The 22,812-nt window shown below is 41.0% G+C and overlaps 1 protein-coding gene across 1 annotated transcript in view; it reads right to left on the minus strand.

Moving 5' to 3' along the window:
• Positions 1-22,812, minus strand: part of LOC129743377 (insulin-like receptor) — a 96,851-nt gene that overhangs the window by 59,812 nt on the left and 14,227 nt on the right. The gene's annotated exons all lie outside the window — the stretch shown is intronic.

A 22,812-nucleotide genomic window follows, 5' to 3' on the forward strand; every position in this document is an offset into this window, starting at 1 on the left:
TGGTCAGCGATGGGTTCACCCAGGTCATGAGTGCCCTGCTGAGGAGCTGGAGTCAACGGCAGTCTGCGAACGATGTACGATGACACCATCGCCAGGGAGTGTGTGAGTCCGGTCCCTTGATCGAAGCTACAAAGATAAGGCATCGTCTTGTGCGTAGTTGAGGTCATGGGTGCTCCGCGGAAGTATGTAGGATACCCCACCGCCGGGGAGTATCGGAGTAGTGCCGCTTCCTAAAGGGGCAACTACGGGGATAAGACAACGCCTTTTTCGTAGCGGACCTCGCAAGAAGAGGATTAACCACTGTCCGGGGATACCAACGGGTATAGAGGTTCTCGACGCCGAGCGAGCCTCTCGAGTCGGTTTAGGATGTCGTCACTATCAAGAAACATCCCTGTCATAGCGTTCATATTCCCGAATGTGTGCCGTGACAAGCTGCTTTCAATCTAGAACACGAAGGGGAAAAAAGACCGGACAACGGCCGGAGTAGACTGACGTCATCGGCGGGGGCTGTTGAGTAGGTTGCGTCCGACTCCACGGTTGGAAACTACAAAGATAAGACAACATCTTGTGCGTAGCGGATGCCTTGGGTGCGCCGCGTTTGTGCGTAGGATGCTCCACCTTCGGGGAGTATCCGAGTAGTGCGGTTCCCAAACGTCCGAAGCTGCGAGGATAATCCCATCATAAGACAATACTGGCAAATCCTCGGCCAAACGCCAGACACTGTGAGTGTTTTGTCGATGAGCCACGCAGAAGCTACCATCTGCCTCAGGTGGTACATTGGTTCCAGCTGTCGGATGGGCAAGATGAGCAAGATCAGGGTGGAATTTCTGGGATTAATTTTGTGTTTGGCAATCCTTAAGACCTTTTTCAAGCTTCTTGCACCTGAGGTTTTAATCAGCGGCTTAAGTCCTTCGCTAGGCCTCACTCGTCACCAAGTCTTATGAAGTCATCGTTATCATCGTCAGAACTAAGGGCGTTGTTGAGGTTTAAGCTATTGTTAAAATCATGTCTTCGTGAAATTTAGAACCTAAAGCTATCATCAAAGCATAGTTTCGGACAATATTTTGATCTTTGTCAAGTCATTTCAAGTCTAGGGTTATCGTGAGGCCCTGTGTCTTGTAAAACCATTCTACAGTACGTCAACTCTTCAGTTTTTATTTATCAAAGTTTAAAAGCGTCGGATCTTAAAGAGAGCAGAAATCCCTGAGCAGGTTATTAATACTTTAGGCACATCATCGTCGTAGTCATGCGTTATGGAGGTATTTAGGCCCTTAGCCGTACCTCACACTCATCTCGTGGACGTTCAGAAAATTCTCGGCAAAATTTTTTATACGGAATCGCAGGAACTTTTAAAGGTCATCTACGATGGCGAACCTTGGAAGAAGTTGTCAGGCCCATAGAACACCTAGGATTCTAATCTTTCTTGAACTCAATCTTCAGTTCAGAGGTCAATACTCAGTAAAGTTCATCAGACCTTTTCCTCATGTCTAAAAAAATGTCTGGCAAGTAAACCGTGAAGAAACTGCACGACCGTTAGACCGCTGTGCTGCCCATTCGAGCCTTACGAAAGTCGTCAGAGAAATCTTGAAGCCTTTTACGGGAAGCCCAATTTTCTCAGAACACCTGTAGATCCTTCGCTTTAAGGTGCTACGAAATTGCTGTTGACAAACGCTCGAAAAGCTTTGTTATTTACGTTTATGAATTTCACGATCCCTTATACTAAATGTTTGGAGTTCTGGACGTATCATCACGCTTTTGGGAGGCCGTGAAATTTGAGGACCATTAATAAGAGATTTGTGACACCTTCGAAAATATCATTAGGTTCTTGGTGAGATTTACGGTTTCTCCTGGCATCGGATCCTCCGGAGACAATCGTTGAGGATCGGTCTGATCCAGCAGCAGGAGATCTGCAGCAACCACCATCGAAGAACCAGAACAGTTTGTTTTGAATCTGTTCTCTTAGCGCCAATTCAAATTAATGATTGCAGAAAACAATAGAATGGTAATGATAATGACAGTACAAATGTTTACATCATCACACGGTCAAGCGAGACTACTCAAACTAGGTTCGTGGTAACACAACAGTGTTTCCAGAAATAATGAGTAGTAATCTCATTTTACTCATTGAGGAATGAGTACTTTTTCGGTTAAAAAATATGAGAAGTGGAAAGTGACAAATAGCTATCGCTAAAGTAATGAGTACTATTATAGTGACTAGACGAACGAAACTGAATAAAGATTAACGCTATTCCACCACTGAAACCTGCGTTTTCAACAGTACTTAAGTACACATCAAAATCTAAAAATTTAGGTCAATGACCCTCGGAGAAGGTCAGATTAGGAAAAGCTCAGAGACGGACTTCGAGGACCTTGAAAAGTCGGAAAGTCACCAAGCCTTCGGAAGCGTGTAAAGTCTATAGACTGTATCAAGCCCTCGGGTAATCAGGCATACAAATCATCATGAATTCTATTTTTGTAGTGGTCTCGCCTTTTGGTGTTCCATAAAGTAAGAAATCTTCAAAATCCTAATACTGAGGAGGTTAGTCCTAATGTTTTTGTAAGATCGTGGAGGATATTTTTGGGCCCCTTGGGAGATCGTAAGGCCTGTCAGGGACCAAGAAATTAGTTTGAAGTTCCTTCATGAGGTGAGTATGCCTGAAGAGAGTGTGACCAGGCCTTATGAAAGTTGTCAAGATTGCTAAATGTTTGTTATGACTCTAAGGAGGTCTTTTGATCCCTATGATCTCTTAACCTTCCTGTGGCAATCTTAATGCTTCTGGCTCAAAGAAATACTTTACCGGAGGTCTGTTCGAAGATCAGATAAAACTGTCCAAAGTCCATTTTACCCTTACGTAATATCTGAACGGTACCTCATAGGGATGTTTATGAGCATATTTTGATTTCCATTCAGTCTTACCCTCAACTTTTAACGGTCTCTTGTAGCCTTTAGCCTCACCGAGAATTTGCGCTACTGAACCACCGATTTGCATAATTAAGTTTCTAAGTTCATCGACCCAACGCAAAAAACCGAGAAAGAGAACACCAACAAATAATCATAAACATTGATAACCGAAATTCTAACACCCCAAAACAATAATAATTAGTCGCGTTGCGCATAACCTCATTCCGAAACGGCCCAACGACCATATGCCTGTTTTCTTTTTTTTTTTTTTTTCATTCGAGTAGGGACCAAAAAGAGAGGCGACCACCCACGGAACCGAAAAAAAGAATTTATCTACGCCTGTAATCAAATTTTACAATCGACAATTGAGTCTCACTACAACAGGAAATCTATTAGCGCCTCATTCCGAACTGAACCGAAACCGAAACCAACAGAAAAAAAGTGACGAATCTCGTTAGACGACCCATAAATTTCGAGCTTGTTGTGGCGCGGCGAAAAGTAATCGCCGTTCGTTGTTGTTGTCGTCGTCATCATCATCATCATATCGTATCGCATCGGAATCGACTACCGGCTGACTCTAGTCTAGAAGGGTTCCGATTTTCTTTTTTGGGGAAACTCCATCTTCACACACATGTATGAGTTGATGAATTTTCACGATTATGTTCCAATTTTTCTTTCCTCTCTGATCTGCAACGGCTTAACATCGAGGGAGGGGAAAATTTAGAATTTATGTTGCCTTTCATCGTCGTAATGATGTTATACACTAGATGTTATATGTTCCGTTTCGGGTGTCCGGGATTAGATGAATTGCAAATCGGGCGAACACGACCGATTTGCAATTCATACTACGCGCTGCCAACTTTTTCGCTCGTTGTTGTAATCGCGACGAACAGGCGAACAATTTGTTATTTCGATTGAACCATTTATGTAAAGTTATGTGAATCTGGGATGCTCTCTCGGAACCGAAATTTTCAAGGTTAAGCCAACTTTTGGAGTTTTGTGGGTCACTGTTGCTAAGCGGTAAAATTGTGCCTATGATCGTTGGAGGCGAATTTTAAAACGAAGCCGAGGCTCATGCATTGCTAATCGAAAGTTGCAAATTCGAGAACAGATAGAGCAAAGCAATCGATGTTTGAATCCAAATTTAAAAAAAAATTGAACTAGCAATTACTACAAGCATCATCTACCCACATTTTATTCTTCCTACTCGTCATTTGGGCGACCAAATGGATGCGAAAATACTTTCGTGTTAAGTCTTTCCCTTTTAGTATCAGCGTGTTGTTTGTTGGCAAACGAAAATAGCACCCGCCGGTCGATCTTCTTCTAAACTAAAATGGTTTCGGTAGTAGCTAGGATCCACTTTTTGAAGAACAAAAACTATTTTTACTAGCCCCGCACATATTTCTGTACCGAGAGACAGAGCGCGTCTCGTTCTAAGCTTAGAATAAGTGCCCAAGAGGCCAAAAAGAAAACCAACGCGATCGCAACGAGCGGAAATATTTTCATGTCTGCCCCGTTTAAAACATCAAAAACGGAGGCAACGGTCCTGCGTTTCAGGATCGGCGCGCGAGTTTTAAACCGCGCGTTTCTCTTGTTGATGTTGTTGCTGGTCTGGCTCAGCCATAAAAACAAACAAGAACAGCTGACGGTTGGGTTGGGTTGAGTTGGGTGACATTGCCTTGCCGTCGTCCCCATTTTCTGCCGGTCGCCATACATCTCAACTCAGCTCGGCTGCAAGAGCCGGCAGAACTTATCGCCGACAGAATGTGGTTGCATTTGCTACTGGTAACATCATGAGGGCGATGAGTCAAGAGAGGCAATTCGAGCCGGTAATAACGACAAAAACAACAACCGAGATAGCAGGATGTTTTTATGATGCGAATAGTAGGTCTCAGTTAGTGATTCATAGTTTTTCTTTCAGAGAAGTAGCAGCAAAACGAATAATATGGAATGTTCGGGTGTGCAAAAAATGCGTTAAAAAATGATATTCATTTCCGGACTCGGAAATCGTTATGCTTTTGTGGAATGTATAAAATTATCGGGTTATTTAAAGGTTTAAAAATATGAAGGCAGAATGAATCATATAGTTTGAAGATAGAATACAAAATTTACAATGTTTTTGTATGCCAAGATTATAGAATTCCGATAGCTTGGTAAATACGTGTTCATTGTTACTATCCACTACTCGCTGATATTTTGTTTGGAGCATTTTCAATTCCAAAAGGCATTCGCAAGAATTCGGAATGCCTATTTTCACTGAGATTTTGTTTGGGGCATTTTTAAATCCAAAAGGCATTCGCAAGAATTCGGAATGTCAATTTCCACCTCGTGCAGAATCTTATATCTTGAAAGCATGATGGCTTTTAATGTTCTTCTCCTCTCTAAAGAGCTTCTAACCTTCTGAAGATGCGAGGGTTGGTATTTTAGGGTGTGATAATTTTCCAAAATCCTGGCTTGACCTAAAGAGTTTACCGATTTCCATGGTAGTTTCAGAATTTTTGGCCGAGACCTTCAACTTTGCACAAAGACCAGTAGAATGTTGCTTGGGATGAGCAGCACATTTTCAGTGCTCAGTGCCAGTGCCTTTCACCTCAGTTTTTATCAACAGAGATCTGTCCATCTAGGTAAAGCTTCACAAAGTTCTGGAGACCTTTGGTTAACTTCGTAACAAGGAGAAGCTACTTAACGATCATCTTCAAATTTGACCGTTCAGAAACGAAACAACTTCATGAACTCTGAAAACTCTGAAAAATCTTCGAATGACCTAAAACCTCTCAAAGTGTGGAACGGCGCTATCCGTTTGAACTCCAAAGCCGTAGGACACTTTAGGGGCGCGTTCTGGACTTTGAAATATCGTAAGTGATGTCTTGGAGCATCGAGGTATCACTTACGAGGTCTTAATTTTTTTTTCTTTGCTAGACAATCTTTTGAAGGTAAAGCTAAGGTCTGAATACCTTTTATGGGCATTGATTGAAGATATGAAATTTGGGAAAAATTAGGGTCTGTCGTGGGGTAGCGGCATTAGAATACTACCCCGGGGTCGCTGACCCATGTCGTAAGAGGCGACTAAATAACCTACGCTAGAAGGCTGGCGGGTCGAAAATGTGCCAGTCGCAAACGGTAGCCGCAAGAAAATGAAGGTTTTTAAATATGAGAGCAGAATATTTTTGTATGACAAGATTTTAGAATTCCGATATCTTGGTCTACGTGTTATTTGGTACCATCCACAACTCGCTGATTGTTTGGGGCATTTTTAAATCCAAACGGCATTCGCAAGAATTCGAAATGCCACCCTCTCGTGAAGAGTCTAATATCTTGTATGATAGCTCGGACGAAGAAGGAGAGGGTAGAAGAGCGCAGGTGGAGGTCTTTGTTAAGAGAGGACTCCTTAGGTCTCCTCTACTGAGCAAAGAAGTAAAGGAGCTGGGGAAAAAGATTGGCAAAGAGATTGCCAAGAAGGGGGAGGAGAAATCCCGTCCGTAGATGGGTCCACTGAAAACCTCAGTAGTTCCCAGCAAGAAGAGCAGGTCCCAGTAGTAGGAAGAGGTACACCAAGAGGCGTCAAAAAGAGGGGGGGTCTTTGGAGGTAGCTGACATGATAGACAAGATGCAGGAGATTAGGCGAAGCACCAATGACGTGCACGCACACGCTGCAGAGTGCCGTCAAGGAACGAATGGAGCTGGTGCGGAAAGCCAAGGCTGCGGAGAAGGAGTTGGAAGGATCTTCCTTCCTAGTTCTGGTTTCATGACGACCTTTCTGTATGCGTTCTCCGAACCATTCGCCAGCCTCCAGCACTGCTTTCTGAGTCTGCACCCTCGTGGTCCGTACCCCGCCTTTTTTTTTTTGGAGGAAGCGTTTAGGAAAGGGGAGTCGTGATCTCTTTTAGCAGTTCTGCTCGGCTTGGACTCCTTCGAAGGTTCTTGAGTAGCACCAATCTTGCTTCCTCAAATCTTGCACCCTCAAAACCCAAACCTCAACGGGTGAAGTCCAAGGGTGATACCCTTATCATGGAAGCAGTAGAAGGCACAACGTATGCGGACTTGCTCCGGGAGCTACGCGCAGAGCTTAACTGCTCTTGGTGAGAGCGTCATCAAAACAAGACGCACCCAAAAGGGCGATCTGCTTTTTGAACTGAAGAAGGATCCAGCGGAAAAGAGCGCTAACTTCAAGGAGCTTGTTGAAAGCTTCCTGGGCGAAAAAGCGAAAGCATGATCACGTTTCAACGTCCTCGTGATAACCTATCTCTGGCGACCTTCTAACCTTTTGAAGCCCCAGCGATCGACATTTAAAAATACGTTCAAGAGAACTGATATTGTCAGGATGTGATAATTTTCTAAAAACCTTGAGTTAACCGACTTCCTAGTTCTAAAAACCTATCCATCTGTTCAAACTCCGACCAATGCCGTCAGACGCTAGGGCTAAGTAATGTCATAACTGATATCTTGAAGCTTCTGGGTAGCTTCGATCACATACGGCACCTTTGAGTTTTTTCTTTGCCAAACAATTTTTCAATGGAAAAATCAAGGTCTGATGACTGACTTTGTGCATTAAGGCCGTGCTAAAGGTACAAAGTTTAGGAAAGGTTAGCGTCTGTAGATAACGATTCATGAACCGACTTACGGACTGTTCGTAAGTTCTCCATGATGACTTTTCAAAGGTCTTCCCTAATGACTTTTCAAGGTCCTCCGATTTAGTTTGAAAGTTGTGGCCGAAAGAAGAAGAATGCACTAACGCCTTTTTAAGGGACTCAGTGCTACTACATTCAAGTATGCTCCAGGAGTCTTTCGAACTTAGATAAACCTAAATATATTTTTCCGTACAAAGGTCATGATTTAAAAAAACGACAACGACCTAAAGTCTGATGAAACATGTACTGATCTGCCGCTCATAGCAAGTCCGTCCCATTTGCGTTTTCATCATTTTTCAGTTTATCGCTGGAAACACTTTAATTTTATATGTTGTTTCAAGAGAAAACTTTCTTGTCAGTACTTTGTTCTGAAGAACATTTAAAAAAACCTCAAGTAAATTTGTCCCATTGGACGAATGATCGCAAGTCGGTCCCATATGGCATAAATCATCGCAAGTCGGTCCCACAGCCATAAGGGCCCAGCAAATGATTTTCAACAAAATTCAAACCAAAAAATAATCCTTCGAAAGCGGGAACCTTTCATAAGCCGTAGCTGAGTCAGATTCTGTTGATTACTTTGATTAAAAACGCATACAAATGCCGAATTATCGAAAGACTTTTTTACGAATTTTCAATGCCGTTTTTCTCATTTCAACAAAAACGCAAATGGGACGGACTTGCTATGAGCGGCAGTGATGGTCTGAAGAAGCTTCACAAGGATTTCAGGATTGCTAACCACATCAAGCCTAACCTACCTTAGACCTGAAGATAATTTCAACAACTAGTTTAGGCATGTTTGTAGGTGGTAAACGGCAGTTATGTGGACGGTTCAATAAAAAAAATCCGGCCTTATCACTGATATAGACGTTGGTCAAACGCCTGTCAGGTACCAAGGTCCATTTTTCGTCCTTGGGCCTCTTCCCTAAATCATGTTGTGACTTTTTCACAAACTCTTGAACGACCTTTGGCATACTGTCTGTTCAATTAGTTCAGAATTATCTTCACAGTTTTGAGTTAAGAGGTTGCACCAGAAAATAAAAGAAAAATATGTTTTCGACCGGGAAGATGTTTTTAGATGATAATTTTTGGCTTTTTACGGTCTGACATTTTAATCAAACAACTTTTCAAACAACTAACAGTCCTCGCGTGAGAGCGAAATAACCTGACCTGACAAACTGTGCACAATAATACCGAGAAAAAAAATTTTTTTTCATGGCGACCGTCACAAAATTTTGTCAACGCTTGTTTCTTTGATCATACTGATTATTCAACTTTCAATACGCCGAATGGATGCATAAAATGAAACCATCTTTTAAAATTTCTAACGGTCGCCATGAAAAAAAATACAAAATTACAACATGATAGAACTTTACAAGCCAAAATTCTGTCGTTCAATCGGTTTTGTGAATGCTAAAATTTATTTTTGACTAAAATCACTGGAATTATTACGGCTCTGATTTCTCATTTAAAATCTTTACCTACGGAGAAATCTTGGTTTGAGCCTAAATTCTAGTAAACGACAAAAAATCGCCACCGATCCTCCGGATGGTGCTCGCATTCCAGGTCGCTTCCATTTGCCGGCCACAGAGTCGAGTCGAGTAAACCGAACCAAATCCATCAACCACAAATCGCGGCTAACCGGCCAGAGCGCCCACATTTATTTATGAATGACAATTGACGGGGTATGACTTCTTCGCTGACGCTTTCAAGTGTTATTATTCGTCTGGCCGTGGATGACTGCCTGATGTTGTACGCGACGCGACGTGTACATTCAATCCAGAGAGCTGCTATTCATTCATTCATATTCGGATTCACTTTTTCATTCATATGCACGGCTGCTGCTGCTGCTGTTGGTCTACACTCTACTCTACTCTACTCATCACCTCACCTCAGTCCGCAGTCTTTAGCACACGCAAGTCTGGGTCCGGGCCCGTGTGCTAATACGAATCTTTATGGATATAAATATATGTATAGATGAATAGGAGAGGTGTATCTCTCCCCGGTGTGGTCGAAGTCGTCGTCTCTCCCCACACCTTTTGCTGCTAAACCTTCCTTCTCCGACAGTCGGTTTCATTTTGCCACATCATAAAACGCAACGCAATCGAATTCATTCACTAAAATCTGTACCGGACAGGCTAGGCGGTGGCGGTGGAAATTTGCTGCTCCCACACTCGCCGGCAGGGCGAGTCAATTTGGTAAATTTTTAATAAATTAGAACAGAATTTATTGAAATCTAGTTTATCCCGTTTTAAATTTTTTTCCCAATTTCGAAGAAGGTTGCAGGTTTTCAATAAAATTCAAATAAAAACACGTCCTAGTTAAGTTTTACTTTCTGGAAGCATTCTACAAAAAAAAGTGAGTGAGTGAGTACCTAATGCGTCAAATAGCGGAACTCGTCGTAGCAAAGATAGCAATCGAAACCGGACGCTCTAGCTGACTGACGTGACGGGACAAGGGCCAGCTTTAATAAAATATCCAAAATTAATTTTGAACAGATTTGTTTTTTTTTAAGTTTGTCAAACATTCTTACATTTAAATAAATTTTTACGAACAACACTGTTCTAGTATAAAAAAGTATAGTATTTAAGCTGTCGCTCAATGAAGCTGCAATTGTGACGCACGATGCATAAATGTACGCGCGTCCGAGTTGTTTTTGTTTGCTGCTTGCTGATGATGCTGCGTGGGTGATTCCGGGGGTGGAAATTCCGTGCATTTCTCTCACCGTCTGTCTCTCTGCTGACGTTTTGTTTTTTTTTTCCTCTGTGACAAACAGCTCAATTGTCGTCCAGCAGCAGATCTATTACTGGTGTCGTTTGGCGAGCGACCAAGGAAAATAGCGATTTATTGATCCGAGAGATGAAGCACGTCTTCCTACTCACTTTGTTGATACACTTGTTATCAAGTGAAAATTCAGCACAAAACATTCCGTAAGGATTTTCGAATTCACATGTTTTTAACATTTATTTTTTTCGAAATTTTCATCCTCGCGGAAGAACGAGCTTTCGTTTGGCGGTATGTCAAACCAAGATATCTAATAGAAAATTTTCAAACGGTTTTTGACGGTCGCCATGCAAAAAGGCAACATCGCCAATGGTTGCTACTCCGTGATTGACCGAGGCCATCAGTTTTGATCAAAGGTCAAAAGAATGATGTCTGGGATTGACATCACATTCACGATGTGCAAAACTGATGCTCTCTCTTTGAACCGTCAATAACGGCGCCGGCCACGTCCTTGTAGTCAAGAGATAGTTTGGAAAAGGTGTAAAAGGGTTAAAGATCATTATCGCGCCTTTAGTTTTGACGGTCGCCATGTAAAAAGAAAAGTAACTGTGTACTTTAACAACGCTTACCGTCTTAACCAGTCGAGTTCAAGTTTGTGAAAAATCGATGAACCAACTTATGACGGTCGCCATGTAAGAGGTTAGCACATACTCAACTGAAGCAGAAAATCACTGTGATGTGTGTGCCACCAGCAATGATTTTGGATTCAACTACTTCTACAAGACTTTTTTAGTATCTTGAAGACCGTACGGTGATCCAAAAAGTGGAGTGATCAACCAATACTGAAAGTCGTGATATTCAGATTTTGTGTTTTTTTGATAACTAACACTCCAACTCTCTAAACACCGATCATGATCAACGATCGGGTAAGGCATAAAAGCGGCACGCGGGGGTGAGGTAGCGCGTAACATGCGTAACACAGCTCAAGTAAACACCGACATCTGCCCCAAGACTTAAGGGGACAGACAGACGCCCCCCGCCCAAGAAATACAAAGTGTCACGCCCCGGGGATCATTAGTCTTGCCTGCGGCTCAGAGTTAATCTCTTTTGAAACACCAATAATCGCAGATCGTGTCCAATTTGACTGAGTGATGGCTGCTTGACATTTGACGCCACCAAACGACGAAGACGACCGAGACGACGCCGACGCCACCGTCCGAAAAAATCAAAGTTATTCTGAAACACAACAATTAGTCACTCGCTCCTTCTGATCTAGCGTAGAAGGGTAGAGATGAACGGAAAGAAGTAGTCAGGTCATTCAAGAGCATATTTGCAAGTAGATTCGACACACCACCGAGACCATTCTTTACCGCCCTTCCTCTTTCCAATCGGACTCGGCAGACTGCTGATGTTGAGCGATTGAAGGAAGCACCTCACATGACACGAATGTGTCACAATTAAATAATTTGAATTTCAACATTCGTCTAACATCGTCGTGTCGCATGATCTCGATCGGGATCGAAGACAGAAAAAAGAAGCAAAAAAAATTCAATCCAACTAATAGGGTGGCTTAAACCAATATTTTTAATATGACCTCAACTTTTCTCAAAATCTAAAGCTTTCAAGATAACAATTCTAAAAAACTTCTATGGAACTTCCATGGAACTTCTTGGAGAGTTTTCATTAAATATTGGCAACCAAATTCATTCTCAAGATTTCTTAGTGTGTGAGGATGTCTGTCGTGTGATAATGTTTCGTCCAACCTTTAGCTTTCTGCCAAAACAAAAAGTGACGAATAACCGCCGACTTATAACGCCACCACCACAACAACAAGTGACTGACTGACAAGTTGTTTATCAATCAACGGCATTGACTTGAGCCAAGCTTAACGGATGGCACCATCATCCATACTCTTTGTAGCAGATTGTCTCGTGATTGGAATAGTTTTTCGCGCGGGGATGGTGCAATTTGCTGCTCGCGCCATCGATCGATCATCAGACGAAAATCGATCACGAGACAGATCGTAGTAATTACCAGACACTGTCGATCGGATAAAATAGAATAAGGGAATAAGCCAGACAGGAAGGAGCCTCGAAGGGAAAAGGTTTTACGAAATGGACGAGATCGGTTGCAAAAGAAACCAAAGGGATTAATGAAATAATAAAGACTCGTAGTTTTTCAAGATGAACATCACAGAAAGAATTTTTAGAAAACATCCACGAACTTTTAAATGAAATAAATGAAAAAAAAAACAAAAAAACTTATTTGTTCAAAAAATGGTTATTTGTAAAAAACAAATAGTAAATTTAACATTCTAGTCTTCTATTTTTCAATATCTCACATATGACCCAAGACAATTTTCAGAAATTTCACTGGAGATTCAAGATTCTTGATGACAAAAACCAACATGGGACAAGTTTTCAAAGAATTCTATAATCAGGATGATCCTGTGGAAATTTCTTTCACATCAGCCTGCAGTGTTATAGATTCAAAATCCGGTTAAACAGGGAGCTGTTTATGTACACAGGGTAAGTTTATGTTTATCTGTGCCCCCTGTCGTACGGAGTTAAACGGCCAGTATTCACTACTATGTACATTAGAGTGCCCCAAATGACCCGACTTTTAAAAAATTTATGCGCTGCAGGCTAAAATTGATCCTTGGCCTAGTACAAGATCTCATGCCAAATTTGGGCCAGATCAGATCACGGGAAGGGGTCGCTCAACGAGCCTGAAGTTTGTATGGGATTTCGAGACATTTTGTTCGGGAGAAACATGAAAAACCAGTTTTTCATCAATAACTTTGGTTCCCGTCGGCCGATTTCTTTCAAAAACGGGTTTTCTTAAAGCCTAATTTATGAACAATATTTCATCCGAAGACTGCATTTCGATAAGAGTTACGATAAAAAAGTTATTAAGCTTCTAAAATGGGCTAACTTTTTTAACGGTGGTATTCATCACTGTTAATGAGGCGTCAATATGTTCGACCGCCTCGACTTATTAACAGTGATGAATACCATCATTAAAAAAGTTAGCCCATTTTCGAAGCTTAATAACTTTCTTATCTTAACTCTTATTGAAATGCAGTCTTCGGATGAAATATTTTTCATAATTTAGGCTTTAAGAAAACCCGTTTTTGAAAAAAATCGGCCGACGGGAACCAAAGTTATTGATGAAAAACTGGTTTTTCATGTTTCTCCCGAACAAAATGTCTCGAAATCCCATACAAACTTCAGGCTCGTTGAGCGACCCCTTCCCGTGATCCGATCTGGCCCAAATTTGGCATGAGATCTTGTACTAAGACTAGGATCAATTTCAACCTGCAACACATAACATTTCACAGGGTTTGAATTTCCCATACAAATTTGGGGCAGTCTAATGTACATAGATAACTTGAGCGGTCACATCGCTCCAAAAACTGATTATCCCGATATTGTTTTGAACAAACTAACGGAATAGCTCTACCTCTTGTCTGAAAAAGTCGATGATATGACTTCGAAGCAATACCCACCAATGACAGCTTCCTTGTTTCCAGCACTGGAAGGAATTCGTGAATTTGGGGATCAGCCAAAAAACTTCAACCATATCGGCCTCGGACTCCTGCCCCATCGGTTCAACTCTTCCAGTCAACTTTCGAAGCTACCACATCGATCGTGTCCTTGAAGTAGGTCCTCTAAGAGGTTTAAAGGTTGATGGGAATCACATGGTTCTCATTCCATCTGACAACGACAACGAGACCCTAGCTTTATTTCTTTACGGCTTTCCTGCTGTTGGAGGATCATTCAACGCTTCTGGGATTTCTCCACTGGGACGCAACGAACTTGGCACTTGGGAGGTCTCAAAACTCATCGACTCAGTCAGCGAGCGTCTTCAGCCGTCTCAGCCCTGAGTTCGAATGCGGCGATGAGGTCTTTTAGCGTACTCATCCAGGCAAATATTCATTTTCCCCCAGAATTTTCTAGTTGTGTGATGAGTTTCAACCTAACTGCAGATCCTACGAAGGCTACCAACTCATCTACCAGTGCCTCAATCGCTTTTCGGATTTTGACACTAGGACTCATCGATCTGAGCCCTTGGGAGAGCCAGGAGCCCTTCGACTCAGACGCGCTTTTTCCTGCCTGCGTCATCAGTCGTCCTGACCCTGAGTTTGTTGGAGGCGATCACATCTACAGACAAGTACCCTGTTACGAAAAGAACATTTGCGCGTATTCAGTTTCCGTTTTCCGACAGATTCATCCAGCTAAACACTCCTGACCTCACAAATCCGGCGTTTTCTGCTGGACCTCAAGCACCGTGGCCCAACGAACTAGGAACAACGGAGACCTCGGAGCGTCAACGCCAACAGTCGTCTCGGCCCTGGCGTCTGTGGCAAAGGGATTCTTTAGCTTGCACTATCAGGCAAGTATGATATCACAGACAGTTCTTCTCCGCCTGAAGAAATCTACTTTATCAGCATTTTCTATCAAAACATCGAGGATGTCAATTTCTGTATGATCGCTTTTCTGATCGCTACTTCGTGCTCCTGCTACGATATCATTGCCTTTACCGGAACATGGCAGATTGTTGGCCCAGATTTTGCAGTGTTTCGTTGTGATCTGGTGATGAAGTGTTACTTGCCGTTAGATCCAAACTCTCGGCATTGCTTATCGAAGACGTTTTCTGGGACGATCTGGAGCTTCTTTGAACCCGTTTTGATCTCGGTAATCGGAAACTCTATGTATGCGTAGTGTTCGTACCTCTTGATCGTTCTGGCGATCAAGAGGCCTGAGGATGACATACTCGTCATCGGCGACTTCAACATGTCCGGCCTAAAATGGTGCTCCTCCCAAAGTGGCTTTCTGTTTCTAGACTCTGCGCGTTCTTCGTTTTCAGCATTTTTTATCATCTACTTATACGTTCTGAGCACAGCGACTTTACGTCAGATAAATAATATCGAAAATGAAAACGGACGTATGCTGGATCTCTGTTTCGTTAACGAAGTTTTCAGGATTCCGACGATGGACTTAGCTCCAACTCCCCTTGTCAAAGCTGTTCACATCAGTGAACTCTCTCGATGCCGCAAGGATATATGCATGCTCCCGTGAAAAGAACGGCATTCTTCTATCAAGATTTCAAGAACGCGGATTTTGAAGCCATATCTCTCGTCCTTGAATCCATCGAATTCGAAATTGAGCTCGATCTTTCTGATCCGAACGCAGCTGGTGAGACACTTTCGAACATTCTCAACTACATCATTGATCGCCATGTTCCGAAACGTAGCGTGGCTACAAATCTGCGGGCTTCCTGAGTCACTAAAAAACTGCGGCGACTAAAGACGGCTAAGAAACGTGCACTCCGAAACTACAACAAGCACAAATCCCTCTTCACTAAGGAAGAATACCACACACTTAACTCTGCTTATAAAAAAAAGTCAGTAAGCGTAGACAAGTCCGAAATCTTTTTGGAAGCACGTTAAAAATCAACGGAAAGAGGAAGTAGGACTTCCGTCCTACATGTTCCTTGACAGCGTAAAAGAAAATTCTGATCCAGAAATGTGTGAACTTTCGCCCGAGAAATTTTGCAGTATTTTCACAACTGGGGAAATTTCTTTGGAGCAACGGGCCAGGGCTGCTGGAAATATATCACCCCTAGGATCATCATTGAACGGTATTCTCGTCAAAAATTCTAAAAGCGACAGCTAAGCTAAAAAAAATCATCTTCTACGGGCCGGGACGATATACCAGCTACTTTTTCGAAGCGTTCTCTGCTGACACCCATCAGGCACATCTCATATAAGAAGCTCATCTGTTTCCTGTCCACAAAAAGGGAGATAAAAGAGATGTGAGCAACTACCGCAGAATCTTCGCTCTATGCGCTACTGCCAAACTTTTTGAGCTGGTTGTTTTTGATCAAATTTTCTCATTGTGCAAGCAGCACTTCTCGAACGATCAGCACAGGTTCATGCCTAAACGATCCACGACTACAAATCTGCTAAGTTTTACATCGTTCGTGAAGGACAGCTCTGCCAAGAAAACTTAAACTGACGCCATTTACACAGCATTCGATAAGGTAAACCACGATATTGCCTATCGCAAAGCTCAAACGTTTAGGCTTCTGTGGATTATTCTCGTGCTTAGTAGCTGCGCTGCGGTTAGCATGCGCGAGCTTGTCTTCGGCGGATGGTTGATGTTTCGGGTGCTTCGGAGGAGGTGGTTTCGGCGACGGTTAGTCGCTAGCGCAGTCAACCAGTTCTTTCTGCGGATTTCTGCCGAGAGTGCAGATTCTCGAAGTCATCGCGAAATGAAGGCTTTGAGAGGGAACGCGAAGAAAGCGGCAAAAGGTTGTTTATTTGGGGTTACCAGAAAACAACGTTCGAGAAAACAATATGCTTTTCGTTCGCGTGCTGGGGTTATCAGCCACCGGAATCAACGTATCATCGGTTCCGGTACCAGTCAGCATAGGGCACGAGACGAGAGCGACTACGAGAGTAGCGATGGCGAAAATGACGAATATGATCAAGATTCCGTCAATCCTGAATCGGCCCAGAGACGCAGTCAGCGAACAGAACTTCGAATCGTCAGCAAGCTCGAGGGCCAAAGGGACTGTTTTTTCCGGAAGACCACCGCAGCCATGAAAGAGAACGAGATTCGGGCTGAACGAAGTGAGGTTATCACTGAGCAGCCGTTCAACGATTTGATTGGTTGTTTGCTGTTTTCGATGATAGAGGAAATTTGGGAAGCGGTTAGCTTATCCCAGGTTACAGGAAACCCATTCTGTCTCTGACACGAACGTTCGACGGACGCAGCTGAACAATGGTGAGGCTATCACCGAGCAGCCATTCAACGATTTGATCGGTTGTTTGCAGTCATCAGAATATCAGTGCTGCGGTTAGCGCACTTAGCAAATACCAGGCAAGCCCGGCGGATAGCAGGGTGGCCAGCGAGTTTCCATTTTCAAATTCCCGGTTTTTTTCCGGTTTTCCCGATTGAGATTTTTTGGTTTCCTTCGTTTCAAAATACGCAAATAAATATGTCCATCAGGTTTTTGACCAAAACTGAAAATATGTTTATGAAAGTTTAATGTTAAAGCGTAAAAGTGTGAGAGGACTTAATTCTTTTTAGTTTAATCTTGAAACTCAAAGATTATTCAAATTACGGTGATCGTAATACGATAAGAAAATATGTCTAGTTGTCCGAACCTTAACCGAAACTGTTACCTTTTTTCAGTCTTTCATAATATCCTCGCTTTTTATAAGAGAAACTGCAATGTTTTGTTATTTACATGGATTACTTTTAAAATTTCAAGTTTAAACACTATTTTTTTTTTTAATTGAAATCTACTCATTAATATTTTGATAGTATCCTTCTAAAGTTCCTAAAGCATATTAGAATGCGCCGAGTTCTACATTTTCTGTCGTATCTCAAAAATGCATGCTTTTTTTCGATTTTGTATTTAATGTAAACGAGAATCACACAAAAATTTGTTCTCTAGTTACTTCTTCTACCATCTGTGCGTTTATCAATTAACCGAATAAAATGGTGGCATCTTTATTTTCCGGCACTTTTCCCGCATGGGACAATCCTCTATTTTCAAAAGTTAAAATTGAGCTAAATATTGAAGAAAAATTTTCGAAGCCAAATTTTGTAAGGACTTTGAGGTTATGTCGTTTGTCAGAAATTTGATGTTTAATTTTTGAACTTACGTCTTGATAATTTTTGACAATTTTTTTAGTACAAAAAACACAAACATAATATTATTTTTTTTAAACTTTTTTTTATATTTAAAATGAATCAATCAAATGAAAGTTTGAAGTATGGTAATGATTATTTAATGATTTTTGACGTACTGTAAACTCAATTGAAAACAGCTAAAAATAAATAAAGTCACGTCAAAAATATCGCATTATTCAATCCATTTTAAAATTACCATTGATTATTAGATTTTTTTTTTAAATAGCTTTTCAGAAAATTTGTCGATCAAGTTAAGAATTCATTGAATAATAACTGTATTCATATCTCTCTTCTAACTTCTATTAAAATTCATTTTTTTTCATCAAATTAATCCGATATTTAAGTCGGACTCTTTAAATGTGTTTGTTAGATTTCTGCTAATTTTTCCAAGTTTAATTTCAGCATAACGTGTTTTTCTAAAAAAAAAAGAGCTTTTGATGCTGACTCGAACTTCATCAATTCTGGACCATTGTATAATAATTCCAGTAATAAGATAGTTATTTATTTATTTACATAGTATTCCGTCTCACGACATAACTTGACGAACATAATTCCTAAAATTCACTCGGTTCATAGCAACCGTTCTCCAATTTCTCGGGCACCCCACGTTCGCCAGATCACGCTCCACTTGGTCTAACCACCTCGTTCGTTAAGTAATAAGATAGATGATAAGCTAAAATGGTAGTTTTTGAGATGTGGATTTTATAGAAAACTGTCCGATTTCAACTTATGAATTCACATCAGAACTATAAGTCGAGCATTTAGAATTCTTTTAAATTCCTTTCACTTATTTCTTCATTCAGATTTTAAAATTCTATTTTTTTCCAGATATTCGCAAATAAAGTGCACAGTGGTAAAAAATTATTAACGCTATAAAAATGAACTTCCTAGACTTAAAGTATTAAAACTTCACAGTTGTGAAAGGTTTGTTTAATTTAAAAACTTGTTCATATTCACTGCAGTGAGTTAAGAAATAAGCTAATTTGTGGTCAGAAATCTCAATATTTCAAATATTCCCGACTTTTTTCGGCATTTTACACATTAAAATAAAATCCTGACAAAAACTATAGGTTGTAAAGTTTCTGAGAGAAAGTACTGTCATAATGAAATGAATGAATTTTAGGATTCAATAGGATTTATAAATAATTTTCCCGGTTTTGATTTGTAATTCCCGGTTTTTTCCCGGTCTCATTTTAAATTCCCGGTTTTTTCCCGGTTTTCCCGGTTCGCTGGCCACCCCGGGATAGGCATTGGCTAGGCCTGAAGCGTGTTCTGCGATACCTTCGACGTATGGCCGATATGGCGTTGCTATAACGCAGATACTTGTTTTTGTTTTTTTCTGGGATTTTAACACTCTCGTGTTATTCATCCCCTATAACGCAGATACGCAAACTCGGATCCATTTCAAGAATCTTATTTCGTGGTCAACGAAACGTCATCGACTGGAGCCTTGTGGTATGCGGTGAAAGAAGTTTTGTGGTTGAAAAACTTCCTAAGTGAATTGGCTGTGGTTAGCACTCATTTCACTTCGATGGAGTACAACATCTCATGCACCCAGTACCTGGAAGAGGCGCGAACCCATCAGCGGATAAAGCATCTGGACGTTAAGTATGCTTTCATCAGAGACATCATAAGAAGCGGTCAGCTTCTCTACTGAGGATCAGCCAGCTGATGCGTTCACGAAGGCGTTACCAAGAGCGAGGTACGCGAAGCTTTTAAGCATTCTCGATTTTCGAATTGAGGGGAGGTGTTGAAACTTACGGTTTCCTCAGGAACAGCCGTAAGCAGCAAACTTCTGCTGCCACGAGCAGAACCAAAACATTGTTTGTTTTGGTTCCTATTGCTATGTTCAATTCGCAATCGAGAACAATAGATCAATGATTGCTGATGACAGGTGATGATGATAAACTCGGTACAAATGTTTACATCATCACATGGTTAAGCGAGACTTCTCAAATTGGGTTCGTGGTAGCACAACAGTGTTGCCAGATATTCTGGGTAAGAATATCAAAGTACTCATTGAGAAATGAGTACTTTCCCGGTAAGCGAATATAAGAAGTGGAAAGTGACAATTAACTATCGCTATTTAATATAGTTGTATTCTAGTGACCTCACAGACGAAACATGAATAAAGATAACTCTATTCCACCACTGAATCCTGCGTTTTCAACAATACTACTACGAGCTATGGCTTCGGCGAATGGCTCACCTGTCCATCGGATGTATGAAACGACTGAAGGGCATGGACACAGGATTGAAGTTCGAACTGAGAGATTCTGTGAAGTGCCTTTCGCGCATCGAAGCCAAGCATAGCCGTTAACCGTTAAAGGCTAAAAGGGCACCTTGAAGATGATGTTCTGGAGCTCGTCCACTCCGATCTGTGTGGCCCTATGGAGCAAACGACGATGGGAGGCAGTCGCTTTTTTCTGACCTCCATCGCCGTGGTGCTTATTCTGAATCCAAAAGGGGGGTACCCGAAGCGTTCCAGAACTACAAGGCTTTAGTGGAGAACCGAACAGGAAAACGGATCAATCGGATTCGTACAGACAACGGCAAGGAATGTGTAAACCAAAACTTTACACATTTCTTGCGACAGGAAGGAATCCAGCATGAAACGTCTGCCCCCTAAACAGTCCGGAGCAGAACGGATTACTTGAAAGAATGAGGCTATCGTCGGTCGCATCGGGGTTGCCAGGTGCCCAGACTTGTCTGTAAAACACAGATTTTTGACCAATCGTCCAGACATTGCTCAGACACAGATTTTGTATCCAATATGATCCATTAGTGCCTGATTAAACTGGAAATCTTGCCTAAATGCATTACCCAAGCAACCAAAAGTCACTTAGTAACTTAAACACGGGATTCTGAAGTTCACATTTTTCTGAACAAAGGTTTTACGGGGCTTCCAGAGACAAATGTTACGAAAAGTTACACAAAAACTTCCATCGCTTTCTAAAGGGCTAAAGCGTTAGAAATCGAACTTCAATGCACCTTTTACGCGACATCTTCTCAAAGGCAATCGAGGTGTCTGCTTCGCTCTTTTTAACAAAACAAAATCACATTTGGAACCTTTAGGAGAATTTCAAGCGATTTGTCAAATATTTTGTGTCATTTCTGTCAATTTTTTTTTCGAATTGAATCATTCCGATAATATTGAATTTGTGCTAGCCATGGCAGATAGGTCGATAGGTGCTGCAAAATTTTCACCAACAGGTGGGCAAAACTAACTTTGAAACCCTCGGCGAGCATCACTAATCGACAGGTCCTGACTCATAGCGGTAAATATTTCCAGAACCGCGACCTTAATACGGATCGCAACCATTTGGACATCACTTGAACCCCGTAAAGTGTCCCGTGTGAGTGTTTTCCCGAAAAAATGTTAAGAAATTTATGTGTATGCCTTTTTAACTTTGTAATTATTTATTAAGTGTATCGAAAAACCCTTTAAAAAATGCCATCAACTATTATGATTGAATGAATCCGAATGAATCATTCTTGGTTTTTAACATTTCATAGTGAAATTTCAATACTTCTTACTACTGCTCTAGAGAACTATTGCTGATTTGGATAAGAGGCTGGTGAATTTTATTGCGACCTAGAAAGCAGTATGTTGCAATTCCTGAAGTGAAAGTAGCTTTGACATTAAATTAAAAATAATTCAACATTAAAATCAATGAAATAGAACTAGATAGACCGGTAAACTAGCAATCTGTTATCTGGCTTTTAGGCAGAGGTGCTAGGTGTCCTGATAAATCAGGATTTGTCCTGATTTTCGAAAGAACGTCCTAATTATTATATGGCCTGGTTTGTCCCGATTTTTGAAAAATGGTAAAATGTACTGAATTGTCCTGCTTTTCAAAAAATTATTAGAATAGTAATTTAATTTACAGTTACATTATCAGGATATCGAACAAATCTGTAATAAAATAGTTTATCCGATAATAATGTTTGGTTCAGATGATTTTTAAATGGCGTTTCTCCATATAAACTGTAAGGTCAACCAAGATTCTGTTCGCTCCTGGACGTTAATTAAGGCGTCTACAGTACCTGTGTTAGATACGCCTTTATTTATGAAATTTCAGCAGAATTTATGGTGTTTTGAAAAATCCTAATTTTTTCTTCATGGTGTCCTGATTTTGGGCAACACACCAGGCATCCCTGTGTCAGAGCAATGTGTCAACCGGATTTTTTTTTGCGCGTAGAAGGTTCTTTATGTTCTCTCAGGGGCTGAATAGCATTCTCTTCAGCCACTGGAATCAACTTCAAAGTAGCTATAATTACTCACATTTTAGGCTGATTAGTATTTTCTAGGAATACCTGCAGAAGCGGATGAAGCTTCTATGGTACCTCTTTTTGTAACTTTTGGTAGCTTGGGTAATTTTTCATCGATCATTCATTAAAACTTAATTTTACGTGGTACGTGGTAGAAAAGTGCGCTTGTTAGATATTTCTTAACTCGAAATCAACCAAATAAGAATCCTCAATCTTACAATACCAATCACATAATTTAATTATGTACAACAGTAGTTAGTCTAGATTTAATAAAAACATTTTCTGTTAATTCGTTACTTAAACCTACTTTTAGTTAGACCTACATTTATCAATTAATCTCTTATCTGAATCTGAAGTTTCAGATCCAGAATTTTGAACTCATAACTGAGATTCTATAATAAGAATTCAAATTCAGATTGAAATTTGACTCTGAATCTGTATTCTTAATTTGGAGTCATTGTTATGAGTTCCAATTCTGGATCTGATTCTTAATTCTGCAATTTAAGTATGAATCACAAAAATCTGAATCTAAAATCTGACTCTGAATTTGAAATCTGAATTTGGAATCTTGTAGTCGGTGCTG

This window comes from Uranotaenia lowii, chromosome 2 (genome assembly GCF_029784155.1).
Source record: "Uranotaenia lowii strain MFRU-FL chromosome 2, ASM2978415v1, whole genome shotgun sequence".
NCBI classification, from domain to species: Eukaryota; Metazoa; Arthropoda; class Insecta; order Diptera; family Culicidae; genus Uranotaenia; species Uranotaenia lowii.